Below are 6,016 nucleotides of genomic sequence, written 5' to 3'. Positions count from 1 at the left end.
AATGCTCTCATGTTACCAAAAAAAAAAAAAAAATTATCGTTACCCAAGTCCCCTAAAAGATCTCTTATTTCAGGTACTGCAGCAGTATGCAGACCATTTGCCCACATTTAAAATATTTTAATTCTTTTTCTGTTTGTTTGTTTTATTACATTGGCTGGGATTTCTAGTACGGTATTGCATGGCAATGGGTGTAGTGGCGGTTTTAGAAATAATTTACCTTATTATCATAAAATATTTCAAACACACGACAAAGGTATGGGTCTGGGGGTGGTGGCGCATGCCTGTAATCTCAGCACTTTGGCAGGCCAGGTGGGTGGATCACTTGAGGTCAGAAGTTCAAGACCAACCTGGCCAACATGGTGAAACTCCGTCTCTACTAAAAATACAAAAACTAGGCCGGGCACGGTGGCTCAAGCCTGTAATCCCAGCACTTTGGGAGGCCGAGACGGGTGGATCACGAGGTCAGGAGATCGAGACCATCCTGGCTAACACCGTGAAACCCCGTCTCTACTAAAAAATACAAAAAGCTAGCCGGGCGAGGTGGCGGGCGCCTGTAGTCCCAGCTACTCGGGAGGCTGAGGCAGGAGAATGGCGTAAACCCAGGAGGCGGAGCTTGCAGTGAGCTGAGATCCGGCCACTGCACTCCAGCCTGGGCGATAGAGCGAGACTCCGTCTCAAAAAAAAAAAAAAAAAATACAAAAACTAGCCTGGTGTGGTGGCATGCGCCAGTAATCCCAGCTACTCAGAAGGCTGAAGCAAGAGAATCACCTGAACCCTGGAGGCCGAGATTGCAGTGAGCCAAGATCACACCATTGCACTCCAGCCTGAGCAACAAGAGCGAAATTCCGTCTTTTTTTTAAAAAAAAAAAAAAAAGAGGAATGGTCCAGGTGCAGTGGCTCACGCCTGTAATCCCAGCACTTTGGGAGGCCGAGGTGGGCTGATCACCTGAAGTCGGAAGTTCAAGACCAGCCTGGCCAACATGGTGAAACCTCATCTATACTAAAACTATGAACAACATTAGTTGGGCGTGGTGGCACATGCCTGTAATCCCAGCTACTTAGGAGGCTGAGGCACAAGAATTGCTTGAACTCTGAAGGCAGAGGTTGCAGTGAGCTGAGATGGTGCCACTATACTCTAGCCTGGGCGACAAGGCAAGGCTCCCATCTCAAAAAAAAAAAAAAAAAAAAAAAAAAAAAAAAAAAAAAAATAGAAGAAGAAAGAGCCAGCGCACAGCAAGCATGTATGCTGAAGTAAAGTTCCCATCTCACTTGTTCTAGCAAGCACTGTCTTTTGTGTTGAAGTTATTTCCTTCCATTTTTGTTGTTGTTGATGTTGTCGTTGTTAATATGATCTTTCCTTCTGGAAATGATGTGATACAAAATGGCAGTAGTAGTGGATTTTTATTGTCCTTCCTAGGAAAATAAAAAGTAAATACCTTGTGGCTGGGCATGGTGGCTCATGCCTGTAATCCCAGCACTTTGGGAGGCTGAGGCGGGTGGATCACCTGAAGTCGGGAGTTTGAGACCAGCCTGGCCAAGATGGTGAAACCCATCTCTAGTAAAATACAAAAAATTAGCTGGGTGTGGTCGTGGGCGCCTATAACCCCAGCTACTGGGGAGGCTGAGGCAGAAGAATTGCTTGAACCTGGTGGGGTGGAGGTTGCAGTAAGCCAAGATCGCGACACTGCACTCCAGGCTGGGTGACAGAGTGAAACTTCCTCTCACACACACAAAAAAGTAAATACCTCGTGTCCGTTCTTAAAAAAAGCTATACTGATCTGTAAAATCCAAGAGTTTGGGAAGTGCTAGACCAGCTGATCTGCAAAAGCTGGATGAGATCCTACGAATCCTCGAGTTCAACCTTTTCACCTTCAAGATGAGAAGGAGGCCCAGGACCACAATAGTGTTGCTACCTGCTCAAGGTCACCCAGCCAGTCTCTGGGGCGTTCATGTTGTTTCCACTGTCACTGTTGACCTCAAGGTGCCTTCTGAGTCCAGGAATCTAAGAACTCTTTATTAACCTGCCTATCAGCACACTGTAGGGAATGACATTCTGAGCAGCTCAAAACATTAAGAAGCTCTTTGCCAAGACACAGATCTCAGGGAAATGCTTGACTCAACTGAGCTGAACTAACCTGGATGAATCACCTGACCTAGACCAGCCTACGCCATCATATGGCAGCCAAAGTCTGTGAATTGTACTTACCATGTGACTAAAAAGTGCTTACTGACCCAAAGGAAAAGATGTTGACTATTTATCTTGGTATCTAAGGGTACTTCCCCAAGTCTCAGCAGAGTGGAACACGTGACTTGCAACCTCTGGGGTTCGACCCTGGCACCACAATCTCAGTTTCACTCTTGCTGCTGGATATACACCGCAAAGGCACTTGTAAAACTGCCCAGACTCTTAAGGCCAAAGGCACTCGGGGAATACAAAGATGAAACAGGTGTTGGCATCTTTATCTATTTATTTCCACCCAATCTTATTCCAGAAAGGATTGCAGGCAGCTTTCAAGGATGCATAAAATAAAAAGCATAAATTAAAAGACAGAGTAATACTAAAGTTATGTAGAAATGGAAGACATGTTCCTGACTTGAAGCCCAAGTTTTTATTAAAAATGTCTATAGAGAATATTCAACTAAAATGTTTATACCTGTTAGCTCTATAGTACAAAGTTTTCTTTTTTCTTTTTTTTTCTAATCAACTTTATTAAGGTCAGGCACAGTGGCTCATGCCTGTAATCCCAGCACTTTGGGAGACTGAGGTGAATGAATTACTTGAAGTCGGGAGTTCAAGACCAGCCTGACCAACATGGTGAAACCCCATCTCTACTAAAAATACAAAACTTAGCCAGACCTGGTGGTGGGCGCCTGTAATCCCAGCTACTTGGGAGGCTGAGGGAGGAGAATCGTTTGGACCTGGGAGCCAGAGGCTGCAGTGAGCAGAGATTGTGCCACTGCACTCCAGCCTGGGTGACAGAGCAACACTCTAACTCAAAAAACAAAAAACAAAAAAATCAAAAAAACTGGGTGTGGTGGCTACACCTGAAATCCCAGCATTTGGGAGTCTGAGGTGGGCAGATCATGAGGTCAGGAGATCGAGACCATCCTGGCTAACATGGTGAAACCCCATCTGTACTAAAAAAAATACAAAAAACTTAGCCAGGCGTGGTGGCCAGTGCCTGTAGTCCCAACTACTTGAGGGGCTGAGGTAGGAGAATGGCATAAACCCGGGAGGCTGAGCTTGCAGTGAGCTGAGATTGCACCACTGCACTCCAGCTTGGGAGACAGAGCGAGACTCCATCTCAAAGAAACAAAAACAAACAAACAAACAAACAAAAAATAGATGTTCTTTATTGCATGTAGTACATCCAGACAATGGAATATTATTCAGTGCTAAAAAGACATGAGCTATCAAGCCAGGAACAGTCATGGAGAAACCTTACATGCATATTACTAAATGAAAGAAGCCAGTCTGAAAAGGCTACAGACTGCATGACTCCAGTTATATGACATTCTGGAAAAGGCAAAACTATGGAGACAGTAAAAAAAAATCAGCAGTTTCCACGGGTTGGGAGAGAATAGGCAGACCACAGAGGATTTGGGGCAGTGAAACTACTCTGTATGACACTGTAATGGCGGATACATGTCATTGGATGTTTGTCAAAACCCAGAAAACATACATCACCGAGAGTGAACCTTCATATATACTACTGACTTTGGATGATAATGATGTATCAGTGTGGGTTCATTGATTGCAGTAAATGTGCCACTCAGATGTGAGATGTTGATTGTAAACAAGCTGGGGGTGGGGGGAGGAATATGGGAACTCTGTGTTAAACACAGAGTTTAAGAAAAATGAAACTTTCCACTCAAATTGCTGTGAACCTCAAACAGCTCTAGAAAATAAAGTCCATTAAAAATGAATAAATAGAATAGTTAATGCAACCAAAAACCTATCATAGATCTGTGACTTTAGTCTCATGCATCTGCTGTGATAACTCCAAGTGTAGAGGATGCTCTTGGTGCCCTGTCCAGGTCCCCTGTACTGGGCCTGTGCACTGCCTCTTCCCTGCTGTGGTGTTGGTTGCTATGAGCTCACTCCCTACCCCTCTCAGGCTGGTTCCTATTCTGCTCTTGGTTGTGGGAAGCTGTCCCCCAACCCTCCACACGAGATGGTTGGAAGGCTACACCCGCCTTATTGGCCAACGACTGATGGATGCGGGGGATGTAACAGCTCAGCCTTCTTGCCTTTGGGCAGAAGAATCTATCTCTACGGTATCAGCCATGCTCCAGAGCTCTTGGTGGGATCAGGCTGAGGCCCACCTCCTCCTGAAGCTTTGTCTTTACAGAGAATCTTCCTTGCTCTCTTCTGTTTCCCTCCCTCCCCTTTAGGTTTCTTCTGAGAGCATGCCCTCCATATCAACACATCTCAGGCTTTGCTTCTAGGGAAGTGGCCTATAAGAGTTCCTATGGCCTATCCCTGTCTTAATTAATATATTAATTAATTATATTAATTATATCCTGTATTAAATATTACAGGATATAGTATTAATATATCCTGATTTGTCTTGCAAGATATTACATGGAAGTTCATCTTAGCAAAGATATGGAATTCATTATCCACGGTGTTGCTTAACACAAACAAATAGAAAATCTTCATGTTTTTCTCCATTTGTGCAGCTTTTAGCTGCACACACCTTATTGCACTTAACCCTGACTCTGCAGAGTCAGTCTTTTCCTCCCAAGAACAACTTTCTGCATTAAGAGCGATTTAGGGGAGAAAAGTGGAAGTATAAGGAGACAGAACAGAGGTGGTGACATACAATGTGGCTAGAAGTGAGTCTGAAAACTGTGGGCTTCCCTTGGGTTGGTCACAGATTTTGCAATAAGCCTTCTATTTATCAACACACACACACACACACACACACACACACACACACACACACACACACACATACAATCATTTATAAATTCAGCGTCTCCCTTTTGGAAAATAACTGTATTAAGAGCAGTCAGGACTTTCTTCCTCTTTCTTTTTCTTTTTTCTTGAGACAGGGTCTTGCTCTGCTGCCCAGGCTGGAGTGCAGTAGCTTGATCATGGCTCACTGCAGCTTTGACCTCCTGGGCTCAAGTGATCCTCTGGCCTCAGCCTCCCAAGTAGCTGGGGCCACAGGCATATGCCACGACATCCTGGTACATTTTTTGTATTTTTATAGAGATAGGATCTCACCGTATTGCTCAGGCTGGTCTGGAACAACTGGCTCAAGTAATTCTCTTGCTTTGGCTTCCAAAAGTGTTAGGATGGCAGGCATGAGCCACCAGGACCTGCCAGGAATTTCTTCCATGGAGAAGAGATGACTTGAAGCTGCTGCTTAGAGACAGCTCAGATTCCGCTGGTTTAAATCACTTTCCTTCAGATTCCTTTGGGAAAGTGGATTTGTCTTTCAGGCTGTCTTCCTGGCAGCCCCCTTACTTCCTTTAGCGATAGAACTCCTGAGCTTTAGCCAGGCTCATGGCTTCCCAATTAAAGACTACATTTCCCAGCCTCACTTGAACCCAGGTACAGCCATGTGACTCAGTTCTGGCCAGTTGGATAATATTCATACAGTCTCTATGTTGCTGCCTGGAAAGTGCCATGGTGTGAAGCCATTGTAGACCAGATGAAGCCAACAGTCTAGGAATGGAAGAGCTCAAGGGAGAATGAACCTGGGTCTCCAACACCAAAGAGCTTCTCCATTAACTCTGGACTGCTAATACTTAGATGCTTCACAAGAGAGAAACCTTCTATCTTGTTTATGTCACTGTCACTTTGGTCTCTGTCATGGTAGCTGAATCTGCATTCTGACTAACACACTTCCTGTTCCCACATCTCTTTTCCAAGATGGCGTCTGGAGACAGGGTGGGCTTCTATAGCCTCATGGCAGTGGGAAGAGGACCCTTTCTCACATGCGGTTCTTCAGGGTTTTCTGGTCTCTGATGTCTTGAGACTTTCCCGGTTTAGTTCCTGGGCCCT

The sequence above is a fragment of the Rhinopithecus roxellana genome, chromosome 5 (genome assembly GCF_007565055.1).
Source record: "Rhinopithecus roxellana isolate Shanxi Qingling chromosome 5, ASM756505v1, whole genome shotgun sequence".
In the NCBI taxonomy this organism is placed as follows: Eukaryota; Metazoa; Chordata; class Mammalia; order Primates; family Cercopithecidae; genus Rhinopithecus; species Rhinopithecus roxellana.
The sequence above is the reverse complement of the archived record's forward strand: the minus strand, read 5'-3'. Positions refer to the sequence as shown.